General features: G+C 40.9%; 1 pseudogene; it reads right to left on the bottom strand.

Annotated features, from left to right (window-relative positions):
* Positions 1 to 80: 80 nt before the first annotated feature.
* LOC116363901 (zinc finger protein 271-like) overlaps positions 81 to 12,974 on the bottom strand; it is a 28,753-nt pseudogene continuing 15,859 nt past the window's right edge.

Genomic DNA, 12,974 nt, shown 5'->3' with positions numbered 1-12,974 from the left:
GTTTCACAAGGTTAGTCACATACTCAGTTATGTGGACACACAAACAATTAACATTTTCCATTACAGAGTCTGAACATTTTCATTTCATTAAATCATCAGTGGGCCAACAATGCAAATGTCAACAATGGAACTAATGCATCACATCCAAATATCACTTGATTATCTGTAGTGCTGGAGGAATGACACACCCAGATAAACACACAAAGAGTTTAAAAAAAGGACAGTTTAAAACAGAGTTTTAAAAAAGGACAATTTAAAACAAGGAACCTGATCTCCTTTATATTCAAACTGACATACTCCATATTCAATTCATGTTTTCTAATAAAAACAAACAAATATATGTTTGAGTACACCCTGTACCATTTAATTTCATATGGTAAAGACAGGTAAACACATTGTCAGTCAACAATATAAGACAACGGGAGCACTGTGTATGTTCTCTGATGAATTTTAAGTCAATGTGATGTATATGAATATACACGCTAAGAGAAGTAATTTCTCTGTCCTGTGTGGATTCTCTAATGACGTTTAAATGACTGTTATGAGTAGTATGTTTTCCCACAGTCTGAGCTTTTCTAAGCCTTCTTCTCTGTGTGCAGTCTAATGTGTTCTTTCAGGCTTCCTAAATGGGCAAAAGCTTCGCACCCTGGGAGGAGTGTTAAGGGTTCTCTCCTGTGTGTATTCTCTCGTGTTTTTTCAGGTTTCCTCTCTGGTTGAAACACTTTCCGCATTGGGAGCAGTGGTAAGGCTTCTCTCCTGTGTGTATTCTCTCATGTTGTTTCAGCTCCCCCGAACGGACGAAACACTTTCCACATTGGGAGCAGTGGTAAGGCTTCTCTCCTGTGTGTATTTTCTCGTGTTGGTTCAGGCATGGTTTCTGGTTGAAACTCTTTCCACACTGGGAGCAGTGGTAAGGCTTCTCTCCTGTGTGTATTCTCTCATGTTGTTTCAGCTCCCCCGACTGGTTGAAACACTTTCCACATTGGGAGCAGTGGTAAGGCTTCTCTCCTGTGTGTATTCTCTCATGTTTTTTCAGGTGTCCTCTCTGATTGAAACACTTCCCACATTGGGAGCAGTGGTAAGGCCTCTCTCCTGTGTGTATTCTCTCGTGTTGGTTCAGGCATGCTTTCCGGTTGAAACTCTTTCCACACTGGGAGCAGTGGTAAGGCTTCTCTCCTGTGTGTATTCTCTCATGTTTTTTCAGCTCCCCCGACTGGTTGAAACACTTTCCACATTGGGAGCAGTGGTAAGGCTTCTCTCCTGTGTGTATTCTCTCGTGCGCTTTCAGGTTTGCTTTCCGGATGAAACTCATTCCACATTGGGAGCAGTGGTAAGGCTTCCCTCCTGTGTGTATTCTCTCATGTTGGTTCAGGTATGCTTTCCGGTTGAAACTCTTTCCACAGTGGGAACAGTGGTAAGGCTTCTCCCCGCTGTGTATTTTCTCATGTTGTTTCAGGTCCCATAACCGGTTACAACCCTTTCTACAGTGGGAGCACTGGTGTCGTCTTGCTAGTTTGGACATCCCTGGCTTTGGTTCCTCCGAGTCTGGTCTTTCTCCTGCCAAAGACAGTGTTATTTTTAAATAGAGACCCAAATGAACACAATTTTATGTTTAAGGAAGTGTGTAGGTCACATTCTGTATCATACAGCTATCTATGAATGTTATATATTTAGAACCACCTGTTCAATTGGAATCCAGCGACGCCTGTCTTCAGTGTCCTAGAACTGTCTAGGTTTTTGTGTTTTAATAATAATAAAAAATAATAATGTTATAATAGGTAATAACTAACTTTAATAACTAGTGTTAATACCTGCCTGGCGCACCAACAAAATATTTCTTTAGACCCCTCTAACAATACCGCTACAGAATTAGCATAGTAGGCCATGTAACTTAACCTGTAGTGACACCCAGCCCGTGAACGGGACCGTTATCCTCATCTGACACTAATTAGCATAACGCAACGGACATGAATCTTCCTAGAAAATATTCCTAGTCATGAAAATCACAAGTGAAATATATTGGAGCACAGCTTCGCCTTTTGTTAATTAAGCCGACCCCTTACTTTTTCGAACATTCTGTTAAAAATCGCGCAACATTTCAGCGTCCTGCTACTCATGCCAGGAATATAGTATATGCATATGATTAGTATGTGTGGATAGAAAACACTCTGACGTTTCTAAAACTGGTTAAATCACGGCTGTGACTATAACAGAACGTGTGTTTCATCGAACAGCGCAAGAAAAACTGATCACCGAAAACTGGAGAAAATATCAGTGCGCCACTTGCATGTATTGTCTATGTGACAGCAAATTAGATGGGGCCGAGATTGCAAGTCCTACAGCTTCCACACGATGTCGCCAGTCTTGTCATTTGCCTGGGCGTTGTTTCTTGGTCAAACGAGTAAGAGAGACCCCATTCCTTCCGGTCTCCGACAGGATGTTTTGGAAGAGAGATTTCCGACCATGATTTGAAGACGTGGAGCTATTGAATACACATCGCCCCGTGATCAATTTGATAGATTATTAACGTTTACTAATACCTAAAGTTGGATTACAAAAGTATTTCGAAGTGTTTTGTGAAAGTTTATCGTCAACTTTTTTAATTTAAAAAAATGACGTTGCGTTTTAAAACGGTGTTTTTTTCTGATTCACACACTTTTCATAGATCGATATTTTGGGTATATATGGACCGATTTAATCGAAAAAAAGACCCACTAGTGATGTTTATGGGACATCTCGGAGTGCCAACAAAGAAGCTCGTCAAAGGTAATGAATGTTTTATATTTTATTTCTGCGTTTTGTGTAGCGCCGGCTATGCTAATTATTTTGTTTACGTCCCCTTCAGGTATTTCGGGGTGTTGCATGCTATCAGATAATAGCTTCTCATGCTTTCGCGGAAAAGCATTTTAAAAATCTGACTTGTTGGCTATATTCACAACGAGTGTAGCTTTAATTCAGTACCCTGCATGTGTGTTTTCATGAACGTTTGAGTTTTAACGAGTGCTATTAGCATTTAGCATAGTGCATTTGCATTTCCAGATGGCTAGATGGCACACCTGCGTGTCGGGTTTATCATAGCCTAGCATAGCATTATGCCTTGCTAGCAGCAGGCAAACTTGTCACGGAAATCAGAAAAGCAATCAAATTAAATCATTTACCTTTCACTCACGAGACTCCCAGGTAGACAGCCAGTTCATTTTTTCCCAAAATATTATTTTTGTAGGCGAAATAGCTCCGTTTGTTCTTCACGTTTGTCTGAGAAATCGCCCGGAAATTGCGGTCACAACTCCGAAAAATATTCCAAATTAGCTCCATAATATCGACAAAAACATGGCAAACGTTGTTTAGAATCAATCCTTAAGGTGTTTTTCTAATATCTATTTGATAATATATCCGTCGGGACAATTCCTTTTTCTCTAGGACCGATTGGAGTAATGGCTACCTCTGCACTTTACGCGAGAATCTCTCTCGGCGCCACCATGTGACCACTTACGCAATGTGCCCCCATACGGCTATTCTTCAACAGAAATGCGTAAAACTACGTCACAATGCTGTAGACACCTTGGGGAATACGTAGAAAGCTTAAGCTCGTTGATGGTACATTCAAAGCCATATAGGGAGTCATTAGAACGCAGAGCTTTCAAAACCTGGGGCACTTGCGGATTGGATTTTTCTCAGGCTTTCGCCTGCAACATCAGTTCTGTTATACTCACAGACAATATCTTTACAGTGTTTTCTATCCAAAGATGTCAATTATATGCATATTCTAGCATCTTTTCCCGACAAAATATCCCGTTTAAAACGGGGACGTTTTTTTCTCCAAAAATGAAAATACTGCCCCCTAACACCAAGAGGTTTTAAGGTAATCAGAAATATTTAGAACTAACTTATTCTTTGACACCCATTCTGAAACTAACTGCAGCTCTATGTTAAGTGTTGCAGTCATTTCAGTCGCTGTAGTAGCTGACGTGTACGGTGTTGAGTCATCCGCATACATAGACTCACTGGCTTTACTCAAATGTCATTGGCATGTTGTTGGTAAAGATTGAAAAAAGTAGGTGCCAAACAGCTGCCCTGGGGAATTCCTGATTCAAACTTGATTTTGTAGCTCTGGGGCGGCAGGTAGCCTAGTGGTTAGAGCGGTAGCCAGTAACCGAAAGACTGCTGGATCGAATCCCCGAAAAAACTCTGTCGTTCTGCCCCTGAACAAGGCAGTCCTAGGCTGTCATTGAAATAAATAATTTGTTCTTAACTGACTTGCCTAGTTAAATAAAGGTTACATTTTAAAATAAAAACTCTTTATCCACAATATAGCAGGGGGTGTAAAGCCATAAGATTTTTTAAGCAGCAGGCTATGATCGATAATGCCAAAAGCTGCACTGAAGTCTAACAAAACAGCCCCAACAATATTTTAATCATCAATTTCTCTCAGCCAATCAGTCATTTGTAAGTGCTGTGCTTATTGAATGAACTTCCCTATAAGCTAAAAGTCTATATTTGTTTACTGTAAAATAGCATTGTATCAGATCAAATATTTTTTTCCCAAAATTGTAAGGGTTGGTAACAGGCTGATTGGTCGGCTATTTAAGCCAGTAAAGGGAGCTTTACTATTCTTGGGTAGTGGAATGACTTTAGCTTCCCTCCAGGCCTGAGGGCACACACTTTCTAGTAGGCTTAAATTAAAGACAAGGCAAATAGGAATGGCAATATCCACCGCTATTATCCTCAATTTTCCATCCACGTTGTCAGACACCAGTGACTTGTCATTGTAGATTTCTCAATTTGCAATTGGTTTGCCAATCAGTTATACAGCCAGACCTATTTGCCATCTCTTTTGCCTCCCTCTTCATCATACCATTTTTAAATTCCTCATCAATCCACGTGGATTTAACAGTTTTTACAGTCGTTTTCTTAATGGGTGCATGCTTATTAGTAACTGGGATAAGCTATTTCATAAACGTGTCAAGGGCAGCGTCTGGTTGCTCATCATTACACACCAGGGACCAACAAATATTATTTACATGTATACATATACATATTAGGCACAGCCTTTGGAACTGTGGTTTTCCTAGACATGGCTACTATATTGTGATCACTACATCTGATGGATCTGGATACTGCTTTAAAACCCATTTCTGCAGCATTAGTAAAGATATGATCAAACCATGTTGACGATTTCATTCCTCCCCTGTTTCACACTACCCTGGTAGGTTGATTGATAACCTGAACAAGGTTGCCGGCACTGGTTACAGTTCGAAGCTTTCTCTTGAGTAGGCAGCCTGATCACAGTTTTCCTCCAGTATTAGTTAATTAATGACCAAAGTCTTGAATTTAGTTTGCCTGTTCTACAGTCTTGTAAAGATAGGGGGGTTGACTGGGACAGGCAAGCAAGCATCTTACATCGGATCATTGAAACTTTCTTTCCAAAGCTAACTTTCATCAAGGTTTTATATGGTCTATTGGTTTCTCTCTAAATCTAACTTTCATCAAGGTTTTATATGGTCAATTGGTTTCTCTCCTTTCATTGGCAGAATCCTTTTTCAGTGTTATGATATTCATAACACCAATATACACAAGTCTCTCGTCCTGTCAACTAACAGAACTCTGCTGGTTGTCCTGATAACGGATACCAGTCCATCTTCCTGTCAACTAACAGAACTCTGCTGGTTGTCCTGGTAACAGATACCAGTGGGCAGATCTATTGTATTTGTTCCAACTAAACTACAGCACTTACTTTGATGTGTCAAATCTGCTACAGTCCTCCTTTAAGACTCCATAATGTTTCATCATTAGATGCTACAGTCCTCCTTTAAGACTCCATAATGTTTCATCATTAGATGCTACAGTCCTCCTTTAAGACTCCATAATGTTTCATCATTAGATGCTACAGTCCTCCTTTAAGACTCCATAATGTTTCATCATTAGATGCTACAGTCCTCCTTTAAGACTCCATAATGTTTCATCATTAGATGCTACAGTCCTCCTTTAAGACTCCATAATGTTTCATCATTAGATGCTACAGTCCTCCTTTAAGACTCCATAATGTTTCATCATTAGATGCTACAGTCCTCCTTTAAGACTCCATAATGTTTCATCATTAGATGCTACAGTCCTCCTTTAAGAATCCATAATGTTTCATCATTAGATGATACAGTCCTTTATTCAGATTAGTCAAATGATGTCTCAATTTGCAATAGGTTTGCCAATCAGTTATTCAGCCAGACCTATATGCCATCTCTTCTGCCTCCCTCTTCATCATACCATTTTTAAATTCCTCATCAATCCACATGGATTTAACAGTTTTTACAGTCGTTTTCTTAATGGGTGCATGCTTATTAGTAACTGGGATAAGCTATTTCATAAACGTGTCAAGGGCAGCGTCTGGTTGCTCGTCATTACACACCACGGACCAACAAATATGGTTTCCATTGTTGGAATCGGCTAAACTTTGAACATGGAGACATTAAAGAAGTGATAGGAAGTGAAAGAGACTGGGTGTTATGTTGGGTGGACGAGAGGAGAGCAAAGTGTGAAACAGGGGAGACGAACATCTGTGGATTAGATGAAGGAGAGGTTGAGGTTAGGACAGATTCTCATCAGGGAGAAAGGTCTGGTATCCTGTTACTCTCTTTACTCTCTTCCTGTGGAACCATAAGATGTAAGGATTGGAGAGAAGGAGTGTCTTAAGTGAGACATATATCTGGACGGAACAATTGTTGGGTTGTCTGAATTACAGATGTACAGAACCTTTGGGAATAATTAAATTTGGTTAAAGCTTCTCTAGTGTCCGTGAGTTATTTACTGTGAAATAAAATTACCTAATAACATCAACAACATAGGAATCACCACAAACAATTGTATGATCTCTTATATAGAACATTAGGCCCAGCCTTTTGGAACTTTGGTTTTCCTAGATATGACTACTATATTGTGATCACAACATCCGATTAATTTGGATACTGCTTTCAAACAAATTTCTGCAGCAATAGTAAAGATATTATCAAAATATGTTGATGATTCAATTTCTGTACTGTTTGTAACTACCCTGGTAGGTTGATTGACTGATAAACTGAACCAGGTTGCAGGTGTAACAGTATAACTTAAGACCGTCCCCTCTCCCATACCCGGGCGCGAACCAGGGACCCTCTGCACACATCAACAACAGTCACCCACGAAGCATCGTTACCCAACACTCCACAAAAGCCACGGCTCTTGCAGAGCAAGGGGAACCACTACTTCAAGGTGTCAGAGCAAGTGACGTCACCGATTGAAACGCTATTTAGCGCGCACCACCGCTAACTAGCTAGCCGTTTCACATCCGTTACACAGGCACTGGTTACAGTTCAAAGCTTTCTCTTGAGTAGGCAGCCTGATCACAGCTTTCCTCCAGTATTAGTTAATTAATTAACAGTGTCTTGAGTTTAGTTTGCCTGTTCTACAGTCTTGTAAAGAAAGGGGGGTTGACTGGGACAGGCAATGTAACATCCATAATGTTTCATGGAAACGTTTTTGTAAAACAAGCACCTTACATACGATCCTCTTGAAACTTTCCCTCTAAAGCTGACTTTAATCAAGGTTTTATATGGTCTACTGCTTTCTCTCTTTTCATTGGCAGAATCGTTTTTCAGTGTTATGATATTCATAACATCCATATACACTACTCTATCTTCCTGTCAACTAACAGAACTCTGCTGGTTGTCCTGGTAACAGATACCAGTGGGCAGATCTATTGTATTTGTTCAAACTTAACTACAGCACTTACTTTGATGAGTCAAATCTGATCCTTTCTTCTCTCTCTTCTCACAGTTCCACTCAGCCCTGTTGTTTTCCTGCAGTCCACCAGCAGCACAGACAACCTCTTTATACCCAGCAGTAAGGTGCTAGCGGGAGAGGCACGATACAGGGACTCCGGGAGAGAGGAAGGGCTAGCGTTGTCCTGGTAACCATAAAGAGGGGACACAGACACATATCATTATGGATGCTGATGTCACTGTTGTCATAAAGTGCCTTACAGAAACCCAGACCCAGATAGAGCAAGCTGTATGCTAGACCAGACCAAGCTGTACCATCTGGTGTTCTGAAATGGAGAGACTCTTCTCTGTCTCGTCAGCATCAGGATGTTGTTGAGGCTCCCCAGAGGATCCACCATAGTCATGTCTCTCTCCTGTGTTAACGAGAACATCAAACAGATGGTGAACTTATTACCATTATCAATTATTACTGTCTATTACAGTCATAGGGTCTTATCAGAGGCATTAATATCTCTAAATTAATTGGGTGCCTTTTGTGTCCCTTTGATATTTTAAGTATAAATTATGCTCCATTATAACATTTTAAAAGCCTGTTATATATAATTAAATCTAATTTAAAAGTCCCAAAAATATATGTAGCAATGGCAGATTGACCCTTTAACAATTTATATATGTACTGAACATCACATTAACTTCAGTAGAATGCCCCTTAAAAACCACACATTAATTCAACAACTGCATAGTTTGTGCCCCTGTTTTTAAGACAGTACTCACTGGTGTTAATCTGATATTCTGTTTCCTCCTCTTTCACTCCCAATACGTCTTCCTCCTTCACCTTTACTGAGATAGAACCTTTTAGAGAGGAAGAGGATGCTTTCTCTTCTTTCCCAATAACAGCCTCCTCTCCTTTTTCATTCTGAAAGGTTCTTTCTCTCCTTTCACTGTAATATCCTCCTCTTCGTCTTTCACGACAATGTTCAGCGCCAGAGCTTCTTTCTCCGGACAGCAGACATCCTCTTCTTCAGCAGGGGATGAGTAGTTTAATGAGCTCATGGTCAGGGATGTTAGCTAGCTAGCTAGCATTAGCGAATAGCCTAGTGCTAGGCTCAGTATCAATCTTGAACAAATTTGCAAATTGAACAAGCACATTAGGTTCAAGTTAACGTCAACTGAAATGTGTTTTAAACACTGCGATTAGCTAATGCACATTAACATGGCCTAAAACGTCAATCTTTCAGTTTTATGTTGTCTAGCAAGCTATCGAGGTGGTTGAAAGAGTTGGCGCTTTGTTGTTCCTGAAGAAGCGTCCCGTCCAGTCCATTATACGTCACACAAGAAGCATCACCTGAAAGACGCCCATCGCCATCTGCTGGCTGGAGTGGGTAACGCAGTTTGGAAACAATAGGTACTACACTTTTTGTATTGGAAAGAACGTCATTATTATTTAACAATAAGCTGATATATTTTCTCTTACGTCTTACAACTAATACTTTCCTGTACACAGACGTAGAAGCGTAATATGAATGTGTAGATGATGAATAAATACTTCCATGAATAGGAAGTGTGTTTATACACATTTACTCTATTCATTTTTTATCTAGATGTGACCATACTATTCCCTTAAAGCTACGCTACAAAGCTACAACAGGTGTAGACATTACCGTGAAATTCTTACTGACAAGCCCTTAACCAACAATGTAGTTAAGAAAAATAAGATGTAAGAAAAAAAGTTACACAATAAAAAAACTATACCGTGTTTACAGAGTCAATGTGGAGGCTGTATACAGGGGTTACCAGTACAGAGTCAATGTGGAGGTTATATACAGGGGGTACCAGTACAGAGTCAATGTGGAGGCTATATACAGGGGGTACCAGTACAGAGTCAATGTGGAGGTTATATACAGGGGGTACCAGTACAGAGTCAATGTGGAGGCTGTATACAGGGGGTACCAGTACAGAGTCAATGTGGAGGTTATATACAGGGGGTACCGGTACAGAGTCAATGTGGAGGTTATATACAGGAGGTACCAGTACAGAGTCAATGTGGAGGTTATATACAGGGGGTACCAGTACAGAGTCAATGTGGAGGCTGTATACAGGGGGTACCAGTACAGAGTCAATGTGGAGGTTATATACAGGGGGTACCGGTACAGAGTCAATGTGGAGGTTATATACAGGGGGTACCGGTACAGAGTCAATGTGGAGGTTATATACAGGGGGTACCAGTACAGAGTAAATGTGGAGGTTATATACAGGGGGTACCAGTACAGAGTCAATGTGGAGGTTATATACAGGGGGTACCGGTACAGAGTCAATGTGGAGGTTATATACAGGGGGTACCAGTACAGAGTCAATGTGGAGGTTATATACAGGGGGTACCAGTACAGAGTAAATGTGGAGGTTATATACAGGGGGTACCAGTACAGAGTCAATGTGGAGGTTATATACAGGGGGTACCAGTACAGAGTCAATGTGGAGGTTATATACAGGGGGTACCAGTACAGAGTCAATGTGGAGGTTATATACAGGGGGTACCAGTACAGAGTCAATGTGGAGGTTATATACAGGGGGTACCAGTACAGAGTCAATGTGGAGGCTATATACAGGGGGTACCAGTACAGAGTCAATGTGGAGGCTATATACAGGGGGTACCAGTACAGAGTCAATGTGGAGGTTATATACAGGGGGTACCGGTACAGAGTCAATGTGAAGGTTATATACAGGGGGTACCAGTACAGAGTCAATTTGGAGGCTGTATACAGGGGGTACCAGTACAGAGTCAATGTGGAGGTTATATACAGGGGGTACCAGTACAGAGTCAATGTGGAGGTTATATACAGGGGGTACCAGTACAGAGTCAATGTGGAGGTTATATACAGGGGGTACCAGTACAGAGTCAATGTGGAGGTTATATACAGGGGGTACCAGTACAGAGTCAATGTGGAGGCTATATACAGGGGGTACCAGTACAGAGTCAATGTGGAGGTTATATACAGGAGGTACCAGTACAGAGTCAATGTGGAGGTTATATACAGGGGTTACCGGTACAGAGTCAATGTGGAGGTTATATACAGGGGGTACCGGTACAGAGTCAATGTGGAGGTTATATACAGGAGGTACCAGTACAGAGTCAATGTGGAGGCTATATACAGGGGGTACCGGTACAGAGTCAATGTGGAGGTTATATACAGGAGGTACCAGTACAGAGTCAATGTGGAGGCTATATACAGGGGGTACCAGTACAGAGTCAATGTGGAGGTTATATACAGGGGGTACCGGTACAGAGTCAATGTGGAGGCTGTATACAGGGGGTACCAGTACAGTGTCAATGTGGAGGCTATATACAGGAGGTACCAGTACAGAGTCAATGTGGAGGCTGTATACAGGGGGTACCGGTACAGAGACAATGTGGAGGTTATATACAGGGGGTACCGGTACAGAGTCAATGTGGAGGTTATATACAGGAGGTACCAGTACAGAGTCAATGTGGAGGTTATATACAGGGGGTACCGGTACAGAGTCAATGTGGAGGTTATATACAGGGGGTACCGGTACAGAGTCAATGTGGAGGTTATATACAGGAGGTACCAGTACAGAGTCAATGTGGAGGCTATATACAGGGGGTACCGGTACAGAGTCAATGTGGAGGTTATATACAGGAGGTACCAGTACAGAGTCAATGTGGAGGTTATATACAGGGGGTACCGGTACAGAGTCAATGTGGAGGTTATATACAGGAGGTACCAGTACAGAGTCAATGTGGAGGCTATATACAGGGGGGTACCTGTACAGAGTCAATGTGGAGGCTATATACAGGGGGTACCAGTACAGAGTCAATGTGGAGGCTATATACAGGAGGTACCAGTACAGAGTCAATGTGGAGACTATATACAGGGATGTTTACATACACTTAGGTTGGAGTCATTAAAACTCGGTTTTCAACCACTCCACAAATGTCTTGTTAACAAACTATAGTTGTGGCAAGTCAGTTAGGACATCTACTTTGTGCATGACAAAAGTCATTTTTCCAACAATTGTTTACAGACAGATTATTTCACTTATAATTCACTGTATCACAATTCCAGCTGGTCAGAAGTTTACAAACACTATGTTGACTTTGCCTTTAAACAGCTTGGAAAATGCCAGAAAATGATGTCATGTTTTTCAAAGCTTCTGATAGGCTAATTGACATAATTTGAGTCAATTGGAGGTGTACCTGTGGATGTATTTGAAGGCCTACCTTCAAACTCAGTACCTCTTTGCTTGACATCATGTGAAAATCAAAAGAAATCACCCGAGACCTCAGCAAAAGAATTGTAGACCTCCACATTGTAGGATTTTTAATGAATTTATTTGCAAATTATGGTGGAAAATAAGTATTTGGTCACCTACAAACAAGCAAGATTTCTGGCTCTCACAGACCTGTAACTTCTTATTTAAGAGGCTCCTCTGTCCTCCACTCGTTACCTGTATTAATGGCACCTGTTTGAACTTGTTATCAGTATAAAAGACACCTGTCCACAACCTCAAACAGTCACACTCCAAACTCCACTATGGCCAAGACCAAAGAGCTGTCAAAGGACACACTTGATGAGGAAAACATCCCAATTTAATCCATTTTAGATTAAGACGAACATAACAAAATGTGGAACAAGTCAAGAGGTCTGAATACCTCCCGAATGCATTGTATGTAGACCAGAATATCAGGAACAGGCTGGATGTGAGAAGGAGGGTGGCATCTCACTGCCATTCAGCATTCAGGAAGTAAACTGAAAATGCCAATTCCCTTCTATGGTTTTCAATTATGAAGAGGTGGAATTGGAATTTGATTTACTTCCTGAATTTACTGGAATTGAATTGGAATTAACTCTAAACCTGGTTTTACTACAAAGCTGTCAGCTTCATCATTCAGTCAATCGATGTTATAATGCATAATGCTCACAGATGTGCTTGTTCTCATTCAGAGAATTTTTTTTAGTTGAATAACAGAAAAGAAGAAAAACATTTCATTATGCACCTGAATAACTTGGACATGGACAACCTGGTTGATTCTCTGCTCAACAACACTGACTGTGAATCAATCTGGTTGATTCTCTGCTCAACAACACTGACTGTGAATCAATCTGGTTGATTCTCTGCTCAAAAACACTGACTGTGAATCAATCTGGTTGATTCTCTGCTGAACAACAACACTGACTGTGAATCAATCTGGTTGATTCTCTG

The sequence above is a fragment of the Oncorhynchus kisutch genome, unplaced genomic scaffold (genome assembly GCF_002021735.2).
Source record: "Oncorhynchus kisutch isolate 150728-3 unplaced genomic scaffold, Okis_V2 scaffold964, whole genome shotgun sequence".
Lineage (NCBI taxonomy): Eukaryota > Metazoa > Chordata > Actinopteri > Salmoniformes > Salmonidae > Oncorhynchus > Oncorhynchus kisutch.
The sequence above is the reverse complement of the archived record's forward strand: the minus strand, read 5'-3'. Positions and strand labels throughout refer to the sequence as shown.